Source organism: Patella vulgata, chromosome 5, assembly GCF_932274485.2.
Source record: "Patella vulgata chromosome 5, xgPatVulg1.2, whole genome shotgun sequence".
Taxonomy (NCBI): Eukaryota; Metazoa; Mollusca; class Gastropoda; family Patellidae; genus Patella; species Patella vulgata.
In genome coordinates this window covers 5529425-5552287 of record NC_065883.2, presented here as the reverse complement: position 1 = coordinate 5552287, position 22863 = coordinate 5529425, and the positions used below count along the sequence as shown (strand labels likewise).

The 22863-nt window shown below is 38.3% G+C and overlaps 1 protein-coding gene across 1 annotated transcript in view; it reads left to right on the top strand.

Annotated features, from left to right (window-relative positions):
* Nucleotides 1-6902: 6902 nt before the first annotated feature.
* Nucleotides 6903-22863, top strand: part of LOC126821634 (leukocyte tyrosine kinase receptor) — a 165002-nt gene continuing 149041 nt past the window's right edge. The window contains exons 1-2 of the mRNA XM_056100891.1: nucleotides 6903-6921; nucleotides 16839-16923. The gene's annotated coding sequence lies outside the window, so the exon portion shown is untranslated. The remainder of the gene's footprint in view (nucleotides 6922-16838; nucleotides 16924-22863) is intronic.

Below are 22863 nucleotides of genomic sequence, written 5' to 3'. Positions count from 1 at the left end.
GGTCATTTCTGGATTAACATATGCTTCAATTTTATTTCAATAATTCGCTTGCTCGTTTGGATCTTTAGCAGTGGGAGGAAACTGGAGGATCCGGAGAAAACCCATGAGGTTGGACAGGCGACCCTACTCCTTGTCCATACAACCGGGGAATCAAAACTACGCCAGTTGACTCAATGACAGGCCTTATGATACAGCAAACGCATGCTAACCATTCCGCCATCCAACCCTCCACAAAAGAAACCAAGATAATAACTCATCTAAGAGCATTGTCACGTACAACCAGGGAATCGAAACCACGCCAGTTGACTCAATGACAGACCTCATGATGCAGTGCGCACGCGCTAACCATTCAGTCGGCCCTCCCCCCTCCCCCCCCCCTGCCTTCCAAAGAAACCAAGATATTAGCTCTTCTAAAAGCAGAAATTTGCAGACAAGTCCCAATTACCCAAATACATTTTAAGAAAAAATTGCCTGCCTTTTTGTTGATGCTAATTCAGTAAATAAAAATTTGTAAGTATTTCCATGCTCTGGTACTAATTTTTAGAAAACCACGAGTGGCTCCTAATGAGAGGTTGAAAATTGGCATAGACAATTTAAAGGTCTATAGAGATAAAGTTGTCCGTCTCAATTGATCTGGTTTAATTGCTCCACAAGGAAGATAATCTTTTTCTCTAATGAGAGACAATGTAGGACTTAACGAAGTAAAAGTTACAATTATTATTGTGGACATTTTGACCTGGGAGTCAATTAAAGACAGATTTATTCAGAGGTAGAAATCATTTAGATGTGGTCGTGATAGTGAGTTGGGAGTTTCATTTCACCATATATTCAAGATTTGTTTGGATAATATTTGAATTGTATATTGCGATCACATCGTAAACAAAAGCGATTTCAGTGTAGGTGTGAAAACTTGTTTCCACCATTGTGAATCCAGTGAATGTTAAACCCCATTTGTCTCTCTCACAGGGATCACAATGGCTAAGTGGGTAAGACGCTGGCTCGCTAGCCTGAAGGTCAGGTGTTCGATCCCTGCTTTGACCGATAAAGTTCATCCAGATTTTCTGGTGTGGTTCCCCCTTGTCAGTGATGTAGGACGGAGGGCCTTACAAGGCCACCTGTTTAGTTGTTCGGATTGTTGCGAAAAAAAACGAGGTCCTGTGTACATATTGGCCTGCACGTAAAAGATCCCCTGACAGTTGGAATTTGATATAAGTGTAGACTGTAGTGTCGCCGTCCGAGCAAAGTTTCTCTTATAACACACTGTATGGCGTATGCCCGTCTTCATTAACCCAGTATAGGAGCAGAACAGTAGAACGTTAAACCCCATTTTATTTCATTTCTCTCTCTCGCTTTACTTGTGGAGCCATCATGGCTCTCACAATAAAAAAAAAACGTCTGAATTGGAGTCTAATTTAGATAGATAAGCTGCCAATATGAACTGTTTATGTTCATGTGTAGTCAATTGGCCTGTCATTAACATACACTGGTTAGGCCTACCTCTAATAAAAACAGCAGTGCATTTCTTCAGCTTTGTATTGTTTCTGAATATCCCCTACTTTTTTTGAAGAGTATATAATTGTGCAATCTTTTTCGAACAAGCCAAACCCAGTCTTGTCTTTTCCAAAATTGTACAAGTACACGTTTGTCACTTTGATATAAATGTGAACATGTAATCCCTGGCTTTTAAAGTAATTAGTTTCTGGTTTCCTCCCACTGCTAAAGACCCCTACGTGCAAGCGAATTATTGAAATAAAATTGAACCATATGTTAGTCCCGAAATGACCTAGTTTGTGTCAAGTGGACGTTAAACCCAATTTCTCTCTTTCTCTCTTTCTCTCACCTGGGCTAGCTGGCCTGAGATGATGTATGGTTAGTGGGGTTAGCGTGTGTGCGTTGTATTATAAGGTCTGTCAATGAGTCAACTGGCATGGTTTCGATTCCCCGGTTGTACGTGACAAGAAGTAGGGTCACCTGTCCAACCTCATGGGTTTTCTCCAAGTCCTCCGGTTTCCTCCCACTGCTAAAGACCCCAATGCGCAAACGAATTATGAAATAAAATTGAACCACATATTTGTCCCAAAATGACATAGTTTGTGTCAAGTGGACGTTAAACCCCATTTCTCTCTCTGTCTGTCCTCCGGTTTCCTCCCACTGCTAAAGACCCCAACGTGCAAGCGAATTATTGAAATAAAATTGAACCATATGTTAGTCCCAAAATGACATAGTTTGTGTCAAGTGAACGTTAAACTCCATTTCTCTCTCTCTCTCGCGCTCATCCCCGCCAGCTGGCTTACTGGCCCAAGATAATGTACCAGAGAGTCTGGATTAATTTCCAATTCATATGCACATAGTGAGATAATGGACAGAGGCTAGTTAGGTTGTTAGTTGAACACTGCTCTTTATCCACCCACCAACCTGTCTCAAATCTTGTTATTAGCCGAGGATAATTACATGCTGTGAAACGGGCTTTTTAAATGGCATTTCTTGGTTTCGCGTGGTGTTATTTCTGCCATCAGACACAATAATTTATAATAGCAAGTAGTTTATTGAATTCATGTCCAATTATGAATTCTACAAATTAGATAGACAAGACTGTAATACAGAAATTAGTTGAATGGGAGGAGAAGGGGGAGGGGGAAGCACAATCTGATTAAAACACAAATCCTATTTCTTGCTGTAGTGAATGGATTGGGGGGCTAGCTGTATACATAGTACTTGGTAATAGAATGCAAACGTCCGCCGTTTCGGCTCCAAGAGGTCATTCGAAAACTTATATTTCTTTATTCTGGTCACAGTAACTCAATTTGATGTTATACGTCCCTTTCATACAGAATTTGTATACTACATTACATTTACCTTGCACTATCCTACCAGTGGTCGAGGCCTGGAAATAACGGTTTTAGATGTACCTGACAAAATGTCTGGCACTAATGAAATAGTATCTGATATTTTCAACTTAATGAGGGACATATATCAGTGCCGGACAAAATGACAGGCACCAGAGGTTTTGTGTCTGACAAAGCCTGAATCTGTGCCTGACAACGTCTGTGACAGGTGCCTTATTTCCAGGTTTGACCCAGTCGCAGCAGAATAGACTGCAACACAGGGATAAAGTGAGGTTCCCGTTACCCCATCTTTTCCCACTGGAGAAGCTGTCAGGGATTTAAAGAATTGTAGTGTTTCATAAACATAACTCTAACATAGTTCTAGAAAGAATTTTTGAGTTTGGTATCTTTCAGACCAGCCGCAAGAAACCGGGTAAAAAATTTGTATGTGCGGGACCAAAAGTCTCTGCAGCCAGCCAGTGTGCGATCTTCTGCCGAAAACACGCAAGTGACGCGTAAGTCTCACGCACACAGGTTACTAACATTTTCCCCATTATATAATTGATTGATTAGACATTTATTAACTTCCCAAGACCATATATAACCAACTCTCGATGCCAGTTAATGATTTAATTTAAAAATGGATAATCAAGACTTTGTTTATTATCCTAGCAATGGTAGCAATGACAATTGAGACTATAATGTTTTTCAAACAGCAATTACTTGGCTCAGAATGAATAATTTGACTGAAATTTTCAACATATTCCCTTTTCCTTATGTATTTTTCAATAATATAGCGAGAACTGTCAGCTATTTATCTAAATCTTACATAATGCCTATTTAATATTATTAAAAATAAAACGAAAAATGGTATATATTAGTGCCAATATAAAAAAAAATGAAAATGTTTGTGTCAATAAAAACAAAATGAAAATGGTATGTTATAGTGTCAATATAAACAAAATGAAAATGGTATATATTAGTGGCAATATAAACAAAATGAAAATGTTTGTCTCAATATAAACAAAATGAAAATGGTATATGTTAGTGTCAGTATAAACAAAATGAAAATGTTATTAGTGTCGATATAAACAAAATGAACATGTTAGTGTCAGTATAAACAAAATGAAAATGTTATCTGTTAGTGTCAATATAAACAAAATGAAAATGATATTAGTGTCGATATAAACAAAATGAAAATGTTAGTGTCAGTATAAACAAAATGAAAATGTTAGTGTCAGTATAAACAAAATGAAAATGTTATCTGTTAGTGTCAATAAAAACAAAATGAAAATGATATTAGTGTCGATATAAACAAAATGAAAATGTTAGTGTCAGTATAAACAAAATGAAAATGTTATCTGTTAGTGTCAATATAAACAACATGAAAATGATGTATGTTAGTGTCGATATAAATAAAATGAAAATGGTATTAGTGTCGATATAAACAAAATGAAAACGTTAGTGTCAGCATAAACAAAATGAAAATGTTATCTGTTAGTGTCAATATAAACAAATTGAAAATGGTGAATATAAACAAATTGAAAATGGTATATGTTAGTGACAATATAAACAAAATGAAAATGGTATATGTTTGTATCAATATAAAATGAAGTATTGTTACGACTAAAGTCACAAGACGCTAAACCCCCCATGCCTTTCTTTGTGAGACAAAAACAAGTCACGAAAATCTTTTTCAATATCCTGTTATGTCAGATCCCCTGATGGCACTCAGAAATAAATCTCCACAATAATCAATGAACCAACTTTCTTTTCTTTCAGGAAGTCTTCCAGTACTTGTGTAATGATTTCAAATAAAGATACATCAATACTTTTAAATTACTCCGGATGAATCTATTGTAAAATATATATATGGCCGTAGCTTGAATAAGGTTGAACAGAATCTATGATGGAAATCCTGTCGCTACCTAGCTATTTCCGTCCTATTGATAGATCCGATTTTGATTATGACAAACTACATGAAAAGGTTTAGCCAGAATTAGATAATAAGTAGCTAATATAGATAAATGATGTTCAGTGTGACGAGGAAAATGATATCTTTCAGATAAACCCTGAGAGGTGGGGTTAACATTCATGAGAGGTGGGGTTAACATCCATGAAAGAGAATTTGGGGTTAACATCCATAAGAGAGAGAGGTGGGGTTAACATTCATGAGAGAGAGGTGGGGTTAACATTCATGAGAGAGAGGTGGGGTTAACATTCATGAGAGAGAGGTGGGGTTAACATTCATGAGAGGTGGGGTTAACATTCATGAGAGGTGGGGTTAACATCCATGAGAGAGAGGTGGGGTTAACATTCATGAGAGGTGGGGTTAACATTCATGAGAGGTGGGGTTAACATCCATGAGAGAGAGGTGGGGTTAACATTCATGAGAGGTGGGGTTAACATTCATGAGAGGTGGGGTTAACATCCATGAAAGAGAATTTGGGGTTAACATCCATAAGAGAGAGAGGTGGGGTTAACATTCATGAGAGAGAGGTGGGGTTAACATTCATGAGAGAGAGGTGGGGTTAACATTCATGAGAGAGAGGTGGGGTTAACATTCATGAGAGAGAGGTGGGGTTAACATTCATGAGAGAGAGGTGGGGTTAACATTCATGAGAGAGAGGTGGGGTTAACATTCATGAGAGAGAGGTGGGGTTAACATTCATGAGAGAGAGGTGGGGTTAACATTCATGAGAGAGAGGTGGGGTTAACATTCATGAGAGGTGGGGTTAACATTCATGAGAGGTGGGGTTAACATTCATGAGAGAGAGGTGGGGTTAACATTCATGAGAGAGAGGTGGGGTTAACATTCATGAGAGAGAGGTGGGGTTAACATTCATGAGAGAGAGGTGGGGTTAACATTCATGAGAGGTGGGGTTAACATTCATGAGAGGTGGGGTTAACATTCATGAGAGAGAGGTGGGGTTAATATCCATGAGAGAGAGGTGGGGTTAACATTCATGAGAGAGCGGGTGGGGTTAACACCCATAAGAGATAGGGTGGGGTTAACATCCATGAGAGAGAGGTGGGGTTAGCATCCATTAGAGAGAGTTGGGGTTAACATTCATAAGAGAGAGAGATGGGGTTAACATTCATGAGAGGGGTGAGGTTAATATCCATGAGAGAGGGGAGGGGTGGGGTTAACATTCATTAGAGAGAGGTGGGGTTATCATCCATGAGAGAGATTCAGCCCAACAAGGGTTAACCACAGACTAGGTCATTTCGGGACTAGCATATGGTAGAAAACCCAGCCGTTTGCCTGAAAATAGAAGAGCTTCCCTGAAATGTATGGTTTGTTGTTGAATGTTTCCTCGTAATTAGAGAGAGAACTGGGTTTAATTTCCACTAGACAAAAAACTTTATTTTGGAACTAACTTATGGTTCAATTATATTTCAATAATTTGATTGTGAAATGGCCTAGAGCTCTTTAGCAGTGGGAGGAAACAAACTGACAGGGGATCCAACTGGGAATCGAAAGCAACGGTGGCTCAGTGAGTTAAGGTGCTGACTCATAAACCAGGGGTTGAGGGTTCGATCCTTGTGTTGGAGTAGAAAGTTCCCTGGTGCAGGAAGGAGGGTCGGACAAGGACAGCATGTGGTTGTTTAAATGTGAAGGAAAACCGAGTTCCTATGAACAAGTTAGCGTGTACGTAAAGAAACCCTTGACATTTGGCATTTACTTAGGCTTTGACATGTATAGTAAACTAGCGGTTGAACTAGTGTAGCATGGGCATACCCCGGAACTGGAACCGGAAGTGGTAGTCCATCACCACCAGGCCTATGTTACTCCATGGTCCGAGCTACCCCATATACCATGTTTCAACCTCAAGACAGCCCTGAACAGACAGATGAGAGAGTAGAGAGAGAGAGATGGGATTTAACCTCCACTTGACACAAACCAGGTCTTTTCGGGACTAACATATAGTTAAATTTATTTCAATAATTCGCTTGCGCATAGAGGTCTCTAGCAGTGGGAGGAAACCGGAGGTCCTGGTGAAAACCCACGAGGTTGGACAGGCGACCCTACACCTTGTCACATACAACCGGGTTCATTAGTCCACCAATATATATTATCAGGGTCAGAGTTAGGGTTCGTATTATGGTTTTTGATACCAATATTTATAGTATTTTTAATAGTGAACACCTCTTGGGACTAACGACAAAATTTCTCTCATAGCACACTACATGACTTAATCTCAGTCAGTCAGTGTAGGAACATTCAACTACGCTTCATTTTTTTATTTCATTATTGGTAATCAAGTTGAACTGAATGAACTGATGGAATTCCACTTGACTGGCTGAAAGACAGCTTTAATGATGGTGGTTAAAAAAAACAGCATGTGAAATGCGGATCATTAGGTGATTTATAACGATATAATGATAGTGATGGAATGATGGTATACGAGGTGTCGCGTTATATAAATAGATCGGTCTCAAGGAGTCGAGTAAATTGATCAACATGGCTTTACTGTAGATTTTTAAGTATTGGTGACTATTAACCATTGATTTTAGACTTGTAGCTTTCTTTCGATTATACACAGGGAGAGAGATGGGGTTTAATGCCATTTTATTTCAATAATTTGCTTGCGCGTAGGGGTCTTTAGCAGTGGAAGGAAACCGGAGGACCCAGAGAAAACCCACGAGGTTGTATGGCCGAATGGTTATCATAACGTCTGTCATTGAATCAACTGGAGTGGTTTTGAATACCCAGTTGTAGTGACAAGGTGTAGGATCATGTGTCCAACCTCGTGGGTTTTCTCAAGTCATTATTTCATGCCATGAAATGGGGTTTAACATCCTGTTGGTTTGCACCAACCGGGCTAATGAAGATGGGCATAAGCCAGACATGTTGCCTGAACAGCCGCACTATGATCTGTCATTGGTTCTTTTAAATGTACACCAACAAATCAAAATGATAATGTAAGTTTACGATTTTACTGGATATTCCCTGAAATAGAAAAGTCGTCCGTTCTACTTTCATGAAGAGGCCTTCGTAGTATTATGATAAGAGGCTTAACAAATTCTGGCTTTAACTGAACATTCCCAGAATAACTGATCCTGCGACGCTAGACTCGGAGTTCACAAAGCAGTCTCAGACTTAATTTAAGAATTTACTCAACTTTTAATCACTGTTAATGAGAAATGTCTTTGATCCAGAAACACAAAACTTTGCACATAGTTTCTTATTGATGTATTTGATACATTAAAACAACAAAAGTTTTATAAAGGGCTATATTATAGTTAAAATAAGCCAAACAGTTTTGAGTAAATTCTTAAGTCTGAGAAAGGCAAACAATTTTGAGTAAATTCTTAACTTAAGTCAGAGAATGCTTTGTAAACTTTTGGCCAGGTATTATCAGAAGCATGTTTTTGTTATTGTTACCATTTCTCAGCAGGTAAACTGTACTATTTATTTTTTTTATTTAGGTGAATTTAAGTAGGACATTATTTTGTTCTACTAAGATGAACAGGACGTAATTCCCAGCAGGTAGCAGCAATGTATCTGTAGATTAAATACTGTTTACTTTAATCTATATGCCGCTACCTATGTAACATGCGCTAAGTGGGTAAGACGCTGGCTAACTAGTCTGGAGGTCCCGTGATCCCTGCATTGGCAGAGAAAGTTCATCAGGATTATCCAACGTGGTTTTCCCTTGTCAGTGGTGCAGGACAGAGGGCCTGACAAGGACAGAGGAAAGAGAGAGGAAATGGGGTTTAACGTCCACTCGACACAAGCTAGGCCATTTCGGGACTAACATATGGTTAAATTTTAAGTCAATAATTCGCTTGTGCGTAGGGGTCTTTAGCAGTGGGAGGAAACCAGAGGACCCGGAGAAAACCCATGAGGTTGGACAGGCGACCCTACTCCTTGTCACGTACAACCGGGGATTCGAAACCCAGCCAGTTGACTCAATGACAGGCTTTATGATACAGCGCGCACATGCTAACCATTCGAGCCATCCACCATGGGGACAAGAACAGTCGTCTAGTCGTTCGGATGGGACGAAAAACCAAAGTCCCATGTATTCGATACAAGAGTAGCCTGTAGCGCCGCTGTCCGTCCAAAATTTCCGTCAGAGTGTATGCTCGTCTTCATTAGCCCAGTCAGTGCAGAGAAGTAGGATGTTAAAACGCATTTCATATCAAACAACTTTTATATGGACAAAATGTTATAGTAAAATAATAAGGCACCAACTCAAGCATACTTGTCCGAACTGGCAGAGCGTTTTTAGGAGACCAATTTGTGCCGCTTGAAAATTAAGGAGAGTTTTTTTCACGTCACCGGCTAAAAATAAAAAATAAGGACTTCCTTCAGGTGTGTAACTGTACCTAATAAACACATCAGTCATCTATGATTTTTATATTGACTGTAAAAATTATGGAATAAGACGACAAGAAAAACATCGATCACAATTCGATGTATTCTAGGAGATGTATTGATCATAGTAGCTTTTATATAAATGTCTTTTAAATCATATTTGATCGTATTTAATAATATATAGTTTATATATTAAAGGAGAATTATGGGAGATTAAGATTTGGAAATTTTTAAGAAGACTTTAAAAATGTATCTGTTTCAAAGAACATTCTGCAAATAACAATTTGTATTATGTGTTTATTTAATTTAATTTATGTGTAGGTGTGTATGTATATATATATAGGGGGTGGGGGGTGGTGGATGGTTGAATGGTTAGCATGTGCGCGCTGTATCATAACGTCTGTCATTGAGTCAACTGGCGTGGTTTGGATTCCCTGGTTGTACGCGACAAGGAGTAGGGTCACCTGTCCAACCTCGTGAGTTTTCTCTGGGTACTCCATTTTCCTCCCACTGCTAAAGACCCCTGAATTAAAATTAAACCATATGTTAGTCCCGAAATGACCTAGTTTGTGTCGAGTGGACGTTAAACACCATTTCCTCCTCTCTCTCTCTATATTGTTCATATAAAGCGCCACTGAATACATCAAAGATGTAATAATGAGTGCTATATCAAATTCAATAAACATAAACATAAAGAGCTGACAGTTCTCACTATAATAGGTAAAAGCTAGATAATGTAAAGGGAATATTCTGAAAATTTCAGTCAAATTGCTCCACTCTGAACCAAGATACTAGCAATTGAATTTTCAAGATACTAGCAATTGAATTTTAGGCCAAGCCACGATCATCATTACTAAAGTCGGTACAATAAAAAAACAGACTTGATTATCCATTTTTGGATTAAATCATCAATGAGCTTTGTACAGTAGATCGGATTCAAATCCAGTGAAAAACTGACACATAAGATGACATCAAGAGTTGATATGGCCTGGATAAGTTAATAAATGTCTAATTAATAATTTATATAACATTTAAGGCCTAAAGAAAGAACTGCAATAGGCAGATTTAGCTCTTGCATAAATGTATGTTTAAATAATTGATAGTTTAAACATTTCAGGCCTAAAAAAAGACCTGCAATAGGCATAATGTATGTTTAATACCTATTATTAAAGAGTTAATGTCGCGAGTAACATCTGTCCGTGTTTTTCCCTCGTGATATTTTACCAATAGAATACAGTGTTATGTTTCTAGGCCATTTGTCTGTTAAACTAGAATATATTAGTATTAACGCATTAATCGAGATCATGTAATCTGTAATAGATAGGAATTAGTAATTTAATAGTCTTGTTACCACTGGTCACAGGAGGTAGACAAATATATTATACAGGTCTAGTTTAATCATTCTTCTGACAAGGACAGCTGACTAGTCATTCGGATGAGATGAAAAACTGAGGTCCCTTGTACACAGTGGCGTGCACGTTAAAGATCCCTTGACAGTTGGAATTCGATATAAGAGTAGGCCATAGTGCCGCTGTCCGGGCAAAATTTCCCTCATAGCACACTGTATGGCGTATGCCCGTCTTCATTACCCCAGTTTGGAGCAAAACAGAGTAGGACGTTAAACCCCATTTCATTTCATTTCATTTCCTTAATCATTCTCATTTCACAAGTATGTAGGAAGCCATCGTTTTCTATATTTCACTGAAAAAAAGCTGTACTCAATATGCTTTAGATCTTATGGTCTGGGAGGTGGATGGCCGAATGGTTAGCATGTGCGCGCTAAATCATATGGTCTGTCATTGAATCAACTGGTGTGGTTTCGATTCCCTCGGTTGTACGTGACGAGGAGTAGGGTCGCCTGTCCAACCACGTGGGTTTTCTCCAGTTTCCTCCCACTGCTAAAGACCCCTACGCGCAAGCGAATTATTGAAATAAAATTGAACCATATGTTAGTCCAAAAATGATCTAGTTTGTGTCGAGTGGATGTTAAACCCCATTTCTCTCTCTCTCTCTTACGGTCTGTCATTAAGTCAACTGGCGTGGTTTATGGGGCAGATCCAAAGCCCACGCCCCCTGCTCAGCTACATAAAAATTTGTAAAACAACACTTATAATGAGAAAAGTGTCATGGTCGGTCGTGTGCTTTATCCTTTATCATCAGATGGTGGAATGGGAAGGGCATTCAAAGCACGAGATAATGATATAGACATGTGTGTTATCACAATTAATTAATGCATTGCATTATTGAAATTGAATCACAATGACATTGTATTAATTCATTATAAAAATTGATGTCAAACGGGGTGTTGGATTTCTCTCTTTAAAGAGCTCAGTGTGTATGTATATATGCCAAAATGACGATACTGACAATGTATTTCTCAACAATTTTCAAGAGGATGTCCCTCCCCCCCCTCCTAGGCAGGCCTCCCTCAGACAGCCCCCCCACAAAGGTACATTGCCTCAGGTCCCGGTCAAACCCATTCCTGCAAAAATTTCACTCCCCAGGCAGCCCCCCCCCCCACAAAGGTACATTGCCTCAGGTACCAGTCAAACCCCTTCCTCAAAAAATTCCCCCACCCCCTCCCACAAAGGTACATTGCCTCAGGTACCGGTCAAACCCCTTCCTGCACAAATTCCTGGAACAACCCCTGGTTTTCAATTCTGAGCTGTATGCTACAAATAGTAGGGTCACCTGTCCAACATTGTGGGTTAGTTACACACCTGCTGTAGGTAGTCAGATTTCTATACTTGGCTGGTGAGGGGGGAGGGGAAAAAAAGCTGCTTTTAATTTGCAAATATCAAAAATCACTGTCCTTAAAAAACTTTAGACAGGGAAGGGAAGCTTGAGCAGGCAGATGAAAATCCAGTCAATACCGTGGTATATCCAACCCCTGCACTTTAGATCATAAGGTCCTGTCATTGAGTCAAGTGGTGTGGTTTCAATTCCCATGAGTAGAGTTGTCTTTCCAATCTTGAGGGTTTTGTCCGGGCCAAAAAATGGATTATAGAAATCAAATTGAACCATATGTTAGTCCCAAAATTACCTTGTTTGTGTTAAGTGGTAGTTGAACTGGTGGCTGAGAAAGTTGCCCTGAGATTTTCCAGCGTTGCCATTGTCAGTGGACCAGGACAAAGGATCTTACAAGGATAGAGTCTAGTCAGTCAGTTGGTATGAAAAACCAAGGTTCTGTTTTTACATGGATGTGCTTGTAACAGTTGGAATTTGATTTAAGAGAGTAGGCCATAGTGCAGCTGCCTGGGCAAAATTTAACACATACCACACTGTATGGTGTATGCCCATCTTCATCAGTCTAGTCAGCACAGAACAAAGGGACATTAAATCTCATTTCTTTTTATAATGCAATAACCATCGACAAAGCTATACCATAAGATATTGATTACGGGTGATTTGATTAGTAATTAGAAATTCCAGACATATAAATTATACATAGAAATAGACCAGAGTAAAAGATAATACTCTAAAATGTAGTCATTAATTAAAACTAACGGCAATACTATATACCGGAAAACAACGGAAAACAACCGGAAAACACTAAATACCGGAAAACATCCTAAATACCGGAAAACACCCTAAATAGGTAACCCGGAGCCTGGTCCTCTGTGTGCGGTTTTGGACCAAGTGAGCGCCGATGAAGGAAGGTCAAGGTCATGTTAGTTTTACAAATAGCCCCCCCCCCCCAAAAAAAAAAACCGATTTTTTTTTTTCTCCCAAATTTTTTTGACAAAAAAAAAATTTCTATCCCCCCCCCCCCCCAAAATAAAAATTGAATTTTTCAGAAAAATTGGTTTTACAAAAAAAACATTCCGTAGGAAATAATTTTACAGAGAAAAATACTGGAAAAAAAATTTGAATTTTTTTTTGAGAGAAATTTGGGAGAAGAAATTCTTAAAAAAAATCTGAAAAGAAATTTTTCTTTGACCGTAGGCGATCGCTCGCTTGTATGTTAATGAGCTTATTTCATCAGCGCTTACCTGGTCCAAAACCACACACGAGGACCAAACTCCGCATTACTAAATAGCTACCGAAAAACTTAGAAGAGTAAACTGTGCCCGAGATTTTTTTTAGAGAGCGCCGCGCCGCGCCGCTCAGGGAGAGATCATCGTCAGGGTGGGACGGGGGGTGGAATTGTCCAGTCATGTGACGAACATAAATCTTCCATTCCTCAACCCATATTATTTCCACAGTCATTGTCATTAATCACAAATTACGGGATGATATACGAAAATGCAGGTTTACTTTGAAATCGTGCAAATGATACTTTTCCATCTACAATCTTCAGATCAAAGGATGCAAGTTCTTACACAGTGTAGCATAATTTGTGCAACAGAAGACATCTCGAATATCGATTATCGGAAAAAACATTTTCTCGGGGACATTTTTTTCGGATTACACATTCGGTGTAAGTCTTCAGCCACCAGGAAGTGGTTAATATAGTAATGTTTTATTACGATAGTAGTACATAAAACAAATTGGTTGCCTGAGGTTCTCGGGGGGAAAGTAGCCTCATCGGCTAGAGTCCTCTATTTCACAAACAAAAACAACAATTGCTTCCTTGAAAATTTATGGATCAACCCTTTTCACAGACGTCCAGCTTACCACTTCCCGTCAATGCAGTAAGATAGAATATGTAGTTTCCTCATGGACAATTGGGCGAAAGTTGGGGTTTTCTCAAGGAAAACTGGTCAACGAGTTGGGGAATAAAGCTCGAAAAGTAATCTAGAAAAAAAATCCTGTGTGCAGCCCTCGGATTATGATGGAATATGTTGAATATTATTATGGTTCAAGTGATTATATTTGACCCTGGAATGAAAGTAAGCTCAGAAACAAGTAGATTTTTAGCCCTTCCAACGAGATGGATAGCTCTTGGAAAGGATAGACACTTTTCAGATTAGAGCCTGTCCGAGAATTGCGTGGCATCCATTTCGTTTGGTGATTAGGACACATAGCGGTTAAACCTGGAACTTCAACTCGAACTATTCAGAGATTTATTAACTCGCTTTTGATGATACTTGCTGTTTTATGATGCGATTTTTTGTTACCAAGGGAGGAGTTGGCCTAATCGTGCCTTCCACTAATTCGTACAACCCTGATGCCAGCGTTACTAGTAAGAATCAGGAGACCGGCGCAACCGGCATATAACGGGGCCCTCAGAGGGCTGTGTTTAATCTACTGAAATACTGAAACACTGAAATCTACTAAAATTTACTGAAAACTAAAATTAAAATACAAAATAAAATATGGTCAATGATGGAGGTAGACTGATTGCGTCTTTTAAAACATTCAAAACATAATAGGCATCAACAAAATTTTGGAGAAAAAAAAATCGGAATTTTTTTTTTTTTTTTTTTTTGGTGGGGGGGGGGGCTTTTTTTAAAACGAACATCGTAATGACCTTGACCTTCCTTCATCGGCGCTCACTTGGTCCAAAACCGCACACAGAGGACCAGGCTCCGGGTTACCTATTTAGGGTGCTTTCCGGTATTTAGGATGTTTTTCGGTATTTAGTGTTTTTCCGGTGTTTTCCTGTATTCAGTATAAAATGGTGTTTTCCGGTTGTTTTCCGTTGTTTTCCGGTTGTTTTCTGGTGTTTTCTGGTTGTTTTCCGATGTTTTCCGGTATATAGTATGGCCCAAAACTAATCCAAGACCTATATAAACTAATTTATGGGTTCAGGTAAAAATACCGTCTGATTAAAACACAGATCCTATTTCGTTTCATTTTTTATAGTTCAAAATTTCTTTTACTTGTCTTCACTACACTAGGATCTGGAAGAGTTGTTATCATTGACGTGTTCTGGATGGTGTGAGGTATTAGCCAATGAAACGGTCTGTTACGGCGAACTTTAGGTGTGTTTTGTACGGAACTGTGGGTAATTCACTTGTAACATCAATGCTGATTGGTTAATCATCTGACACCATAGGTCAAAAGCTGCTCAGTCAAATCTACATGTAGTGTAGGCCATCGAAAGTATAAAAAACGAAACGAAATATAGATCTGTATTTTAATCAGATTGGTAAAAATTTCGTCTAAGGCCCTCGCCACATTACTAGTTATTTAGAGACTAAGTGGGTAAGACACTGGCTCGTTAGCCTGGAGGTCGGGCGTTCGATCACTGCATTGGCCGAGAAAGTTCATCCAGATTTTCCGGCGTGGTTTCCCCTTGTCAGTGATGCAGGACAAGAGGGCCTGACAAGTACAGCTGTCTAGTCGTTCGGATGGTACGAAAAACCGAGGTCCGGTGTACACATTGGCGTGCACGGAAAAGATCCCTTGGCAGTTGGGCAAAATTTTCCTCATAGCACACTGTATGGCGCATGCCCGTCTTCATTAGCCCAGTTTAGAAGCAGAACAGTAGGACGTTAAACTCCATTTCATTTCATTTCACTTGATGACCTTCTCCATAAATCACCTGGTTGATTATCACTGGATCCTCCTGCAGGTCTGTTTCGCCCCTCCCTATGAAAAAATTGTCAACCATTAAAAAAAATAGATATACATTCTCCGTCAATTTTACAGCACCCCTGAGAACACTTCCCTCCCCCCTCGTTGCTCTGAGCTAGTTATGACCCAGTCATTGAAATAAAATTGAAACATAATATGATAGTCCCGAAATTACCTAGGTTGTGTAAATTGGCAGATTAGTTCTGTAGTCAGTCAGTTTTAAATATGGTGGCTGATTGGTATCATGTCGTAATGTCGTGATGTCGCCTTTCATAACGCGACAATCCGACAACAAAGATAGATTATGTAGGATTTAGATAAAGAGCTAGCCAAAAATAGATAATGCGAAATGAATATATTGAAAATATCATTGAAATTGCTCTCCTCTGAGCAATGATATTGAAGGTTTGACAAGATGTGTGCTTCAATTGTTACTCCCATACTGGTTGTTTGAATCTAATTCTTGTTTCTCCATTTTTAAATTAAATCAAAATATGGCTGCACTATTCTAATATCAGAGATATCCAGTGGCATCGACAGTGATTATGGTCTTGTCATGTTAATTAATGTCTAATTAATCATTTAGATAACATTTCAGGCCTAAGAAAAGACCCACAATAGACAGATTTAGCTCTTGCATAATGTAAGTTTAAGTAAGGATGTGTCAGTGTGGCAAAATCCAAAGCCTTGGTATTAAACCAACTCCCAAATTTATAGTAATTTATAATGCAACACAGTTCTTTTGATAACAGGGTGGTTGGGTGGTCTAGAGGTTTAACGTGTGGTTGTGAAACCACAAGGTCTGTCATTGAGTCAAGTGGCAAGGTTTTGATTGCCCGCTTGTACGTGACAAGGAGTAGGCAGTTGGGTTGCCTGTCCAACCTCATGGGTTTTTCGCTGGATCATCTGGTTTCCTCCCACTGCTAAAGACCACGATGCATGGTCCACCAGTTTCCTCCCACAGCTAAAGACACCTACGCCCAAGCGAATTAGTGAAATGAAATTAAACCATTTGTAAGTTCCGAAATAACCTAGTTTGTGTTGAGTGGAGGTTAAACCCCATCTCTCTCTCTCTCTCTCTTCTCTCTCTCTCTCTCTCTCTCTCTCTCTCTCTCTCTCTCTCTCTCTCAACAAGATTTCACTGGGTTGTTATCAGTTGTAATGTGTTATTTTATGTTCAAAGATTATTATAATACAGTATTCCAAATATCTTATATTCCTCACAGATTTGGTATAAAGCGACTTACTGACACAGAATAAAGAAATTTACTGGCTATATAAAGAATAAAGAAACTGTTAAAAGAACCAGAGGTAATGTTGACAGTAATTTATTACTTCTTTTGTCATCTCCTCAGTACAAGTCTGGAATTCAAGCAAATATCACGGATATTGTCTAGCACATTCTCTTTGGTGTCCCATCAATGCCATCATTATTTGTGCTCTCTGTCTTGGAGAACACAACCCCGAAACAGCTTAACAAACACAAGATGCTTGGTGTGAAGCATGGGTTCAGACAGTAATTAAAACATAATTAGATTCCATTAAAGTTGCAATTGCAAATTTTCAAGTTATATTTTTAAAATTTATTAAAATAAAGCCTTAAAATAGATGGTATCCATAAACAGTCCTACCTTGTTAAAGAATAATTCTATTAATCCTATAATTCGCTATTGCCAGCTGAGAAATTGGCAAAAATATCATTTTTAACTTCAAATTCCAACGTTGGAAAAAGGCTGCCCCATGTGGTCAATAGCAAAACAGGGGAGGTAATTGTGTTGTTATTTCCAGTGTCATAGATTTTTAAGGGTGGGAAATAATGCCCATGATCGTATAATAGTGATTTGATAACCTATTGAGCAAAAGACAGAAATAATTATGCTTTGACTTTCTTAGAAATTTGAAATTCTTGCTTTAAAGATATGAGTTTATGGAACTATCAAACAATGGGTTGATTGGTGTGAAATGTTATTTATTAAATGACGAATGAAGCCTGAGTTCTGAGGGTAATTAAAACATAATTAGATTACAGTAATAAAGATATATGTGTTTATTAAAACTATCATACAATTGCCCAAAGAACCTCATAAATAAACTCAAGATGATTGGTGTAAAATGTTATTTATTAAATGACGAATGAAGCATGGGTTCTGACAGTAATTAAAATATAATTTGATTACATTAATAAAGATATGAGCTTATTAGATAGAACTATCAAACAATTGCCCAAAGAACCTCATGCTTTTGAAGATATAAAAAATCTTCACATGCCGTGGACTGGACTAGCAAGCCCACTCAAAACTGTAACAAGGAAGGGTCCCCCCCCCTTTGAAAAAATTGTCAACCATAGATATACATTGTCTGTCAATTTTACAGCACCCCGAGAACACTTCCCGCCCCCCTTGTTGCTCTGAGCTAATTACGGCCCCGAGCCCACTTCTACAGCACTTGATATTTGTGTCTAGGTATATGTTTAAATCCCTCCAATTGAATCCTTAACCCCCAATTTATAATTACTTCTTGTTTATCTGGGGATCACGTGGCTAAATGGGTAAGACGCTGGCTCGCTAGCCTGGAGGTCAGCTGTTCGATCCCTGCATTGGCCGAGAAAGTTCATCCAGATTTTCCGGCGTGGTTCTCCCTTGTCAGTGATTCAGGACGGAGGGGCTGACAAGGAAAGCTGTCTAGTCGTTTGGATGGGACGAAAAACTGAGGTCCCGTGTACAGATTGGCGTGCACGTAAAAGATCCCGTGGCAGTTGGAATTCGATATAAGAGTAGGCCGTAGTCCCGCTGTCCGGGCAAAATTTCCCTCATAGCACACTGTATGGCGTATGCCCGTCTTCATTAGCCCAGGTTAGGAGCAGAACAGTAGGACGTTAAACTCCATTTCATTTCATTTCTTGTTTATCTAGTTTAAAGGTCACCGGAAAAGCTTCATAATATATAATATATAATAGTCGTAAATTTCCGCCAATAAACAAACTGTGACGTCATTTTAGTCCTTCTGCTCAAAGAAATATAGACTAGAATATGAGCAGAAGGACTAAATTGACTTCACGGATTGTTTATTGACGGAAAGTTACGATTACACACAGAGAACGGCGGAAATTACTAACGTTAAAATTTACCTGTTGCAGGGAATATTGACATTCGGGTTCCTGTTACACTTACGGAAAGGATATGTTGACATAATTACTTTCTTTATTTAAAAAAAAATTAAGCTTTTCCGGTGACTTTTAAACATATGTTTCTATTGCTCTTTTGTTACTTGGGGTGTTGGATGGCTGAATGGTTAGTGCGTGTATGTTGTATCATAATGTCTGTCATTGAGTCAACTATCGTGGTTTTGATTCCCCGGTTATATGTGACAAGGAGTAGGGTCGCCTGTTCAACCTAGTGGATTTTCTCCCGGTCCTCCGGTTTCTTTCCACTGCTAAAGACCCCCTATTATTCAAATTATTGAAATAAAATTAAACCATATATTAGTCCCGAAATAACTTAGTTTGTGTCTCTCTTTCTCTTGTTATTTGTACTTATAATTAATTTCCGCATTGACTTTAATATTAATTCTGGCCTCTTTGCCCACCTCCAACTTTTCCCCAAATTTTCGTTGGGCTGAATGCTTTTTATACGGCCACATTTTCATGTGGACGTATATTGTTGTCGCCCCCGTCTGTTCGTCCGTCCACAATTGTTTGTGAGCTTGTTCTCTGTCCATCTCTTGCAAAATGTGGGCGTATCTTGCATGGCAACCGCTTGTTACTACAGACAGAGGAACAAATGTTCATGTCTTTGCACTAAAATTTGTACGAGGTTGACCACCAAAATTTTGAGATACACAAACTTGAACAGGCATACTAAAAAACATGTAACTAGTTGTCGTACATATCGCAGTAGCCAACCTGATAACCTGTTAGCCTTCCGCCTCCAAATCATGAATATTTACCAAAACCTGGCAGAAAATGTTAATTCAAACCCTCTTCATCCATTCTAGACCCAAAATTCAACAAAAATGTGCATGCAAAAGGGGAGAAAAGAGAGAGAGAGAGAATTGCTATAAATAGACGAAATACAATTTAATGAAATTTAATGGTGGTATGCCTCCATATAATATACTATACCAACGATTAAAGAAGCCCGAGAAATCAGACTTACATGATATGATGTCTAAAAAAACATCAATGAGTTGTTTCTCATCAAGTTTACGAAATAGGGTGTAAAAAACATGTCAGTGAAGCTCATGTACTTTTACATTATCAAGTTCAGACTGGCCATTACGAGATGGTGTTTAAAAAAACATCAATCTAGCCCATGTAGTTTTACATTGTCAAGTTCAGACTGGCCATTACGAGATGGTGTTTAGAAAAACATCAGTCTAGCTCATGTAGTTTTACATTCTCAAGAGATGATGTCTAAAAAAACTCAACAATGAAACGTAAGTTTAAGAAATGGTGCATTAAAAACTCATCAGCTGAAATCAAGTCCATGTACTTTTACATCGTCAGTTTTTAGAGCGGTCATTGAAGATGCCTTCCCATGTACAAACTAGGTAATTTGATGATACAGTAGAATCTGTATTACGCAGCCATTCACAGGAATTTGAATGACTGACCGCTTAAAGGCTCAATACCACTCTTGTTTTAACTGAATAATATGTCCCAATCTTTATTCTGGTCAACAAATTGTACTATTTTAGTATATTTCAATTAATTGATGATACAAATTTCATCTTAACACACCTTATTTAAAATTTTTGAAAAATTCAACATATTGTTTTGAAACGTCTAACGTAAACCTTTTCAAATAAAACTTCGATTTAAAAATATTTTCGAACCCTCTGGAAAAGTAAAATAGGATGTAATGGATAATTTACACAACAGGTAGGACACTTAAACATCTAGTACTTAGATAGAGATATTATTTATTTTCTGGAGCTTTCAAGCCAGCAAGAGTGTTATTGTCCCTTTAACGAAAGTGACCTCTTAATAAAATCTCAGTGTTTGTAGCGCTGATGTCAAGTAAATATTAGGCTTGGATGTATTGGGAGAAAACATCAATACTTGCATCGGTAAAATTTGGCCGTCGCTGAAACTTTCTTTTAGTGAAAATTCTTTGACTCAAATCTCTGATGTAAATGTGTGATTTTGTACCAATACTATATACCAGAAAACACCGAAAAACACCAGAAAAAAACCGGAAAACACCGGAAAACACCATGTCATACTGAATACCGAAAAACACTGGAAAAACACTAAATACCGGAAAACACACTAACTACCGGAAAATACCCTAAATAGGTAACCAACACCAAAAACAGTTATAATTGCATATTCTAAAAATAAAAATCTTAACGATATCCTAGTGCACAGTAAATTAGATTAAATAGGACCAGTCTCCACCCTAACCCAAAACAAACCATATATCAAATCCTATTCCTAACCGTTAGTAAATAAAATCAACTAGATATAAGAATCCCTAGCCCTAACCCGGTGATGTGGAACAAACACGTTTTTTTTAGAAAAAATTCAATTCGTAGTAGGAAACACACTAATGTGGCTCTCCTCCGAGAGCCTCAAATTTATTCTTTTTTCTTCTTCAGAAACAAAAATACCAGAATACCAGAAGTACCATCCAAGAAAGACCATCAGCGCCACCAACACCAAAAACAGTGAAATCACTTTTGTAAATTAATCTAATATATTGTATGTATTTTTACTAAGACTAGGAAATATGGGGAACTAACTTTTCATCATCCTAGGTCAGTGCTTATGTGGAGACTTTACCTCTCCCCCCAAATTCTTAAACCTAACCCAGGCACACAGAGGACCAGGCTCCCGGTTACCTATTTAGGGTGCCAGTCTCCAGGTTACCTATTTAGGGTATGTTCTGGTATTTAGTGTGTTTTCCGGTATTTAGTGTTTTTCCAGTGTTTTCCGTTATTCAGTATAAAATGGTGTTTTCCGGTTGTTTTCTGTTGTTTTTCGGTTGTTTTCCGGTTGTTTTCCATTGTTTTCCGGTTGTTTTCCGGTATATAGTATTGCCGGTGTGATGTATTCGTAATATTTATCTATTTTTGTAAAGAAAATCTTTGAGTTAATTTTATTTTATCAACAACAGCAAATGTCCAAAAAACTAGCCGATCGTGACAGCTTTGTCAGTACTTATAGTTTATTTAATCAATATCATGACCACTTACAAGGAGATGTTGCTGAATAGGAGTAGCTGATCGTACAGATTCTACTGTATATTTGGACTAAGAACATATTTAAACTTATTAATCTATCAAAAAAATTGCTCCAAATCCCTCTCAAAACATTGTATTGTCAAGGAAATTCCCCAATCTTTAAAAAATCTATTTAAAGTTGCAATTGCAAATTTTCAAGTTATATTTTTAAAATGTATTAAAATGAAGCCTTAAAATAGATGGTATCCATAAACAGTCCAACCTTGTTAAAGAATAATCCTATTAATCCTATAATTCGCTATTGCCAGCTGAGAAATTGGCAAAAATATCATTTTTAACTTCAAATTCCAACGTTGGAAAATGGCTGCCCCATGTTGTCAATAGCAAAACAGGGGAGTTAATTGTGTTGTTATTTCCTGTGTCATAGACTTTTAAGGGTGGGAAATAATGCCCATCGTATAATAGTGATTTGATAACCTATTGAGCAAAAGACATAGAAATAATTATGTTTTGACTTTCTTAGAAAATTTGAAATTCTCTCTTTAAAGAAACTATGTTTGTGTCACTACCAACCCAAAGGAGAATTCATTGCATATAAAGTAAATTCTGGGATTATCCCCAGCCCTCAGAATCTGTTGTACGTTTAAGTTTCTAATTTTTTCCACATCAGCTCACAATCCTGTTTATTAAAATATAGTGGGTAGGACGCTGGCTCGCTAGCCTGGAGGTCAGGTGTTCGATCCCTGCATTGGCCGAGAAAGTTCATCCAGATTTTCCGGCGTGGTTTCCCCTTATCAGTGATGCAGGACGGAGGGCCTGACAAGGACAGCTGTCTAGTCTTTCGGATGGGACAAAAAAACCGAGGTCCCGTGTACACATTGGCATGCACGTAAAAGATCCCATGGCAGTTGGAATTCGATATAAGAGTAGGCCGTAGCGCCGCTGCCCGGGCAAAATTTCCCTCATAGCAAACTGTATGGCGTATGCCCGTCTTCATTAGCCCAGTTTAGGAGCAGAACAGTAGGACGTTAAACTCCATTTTATTTCATTTTATTTCTTAATATATAC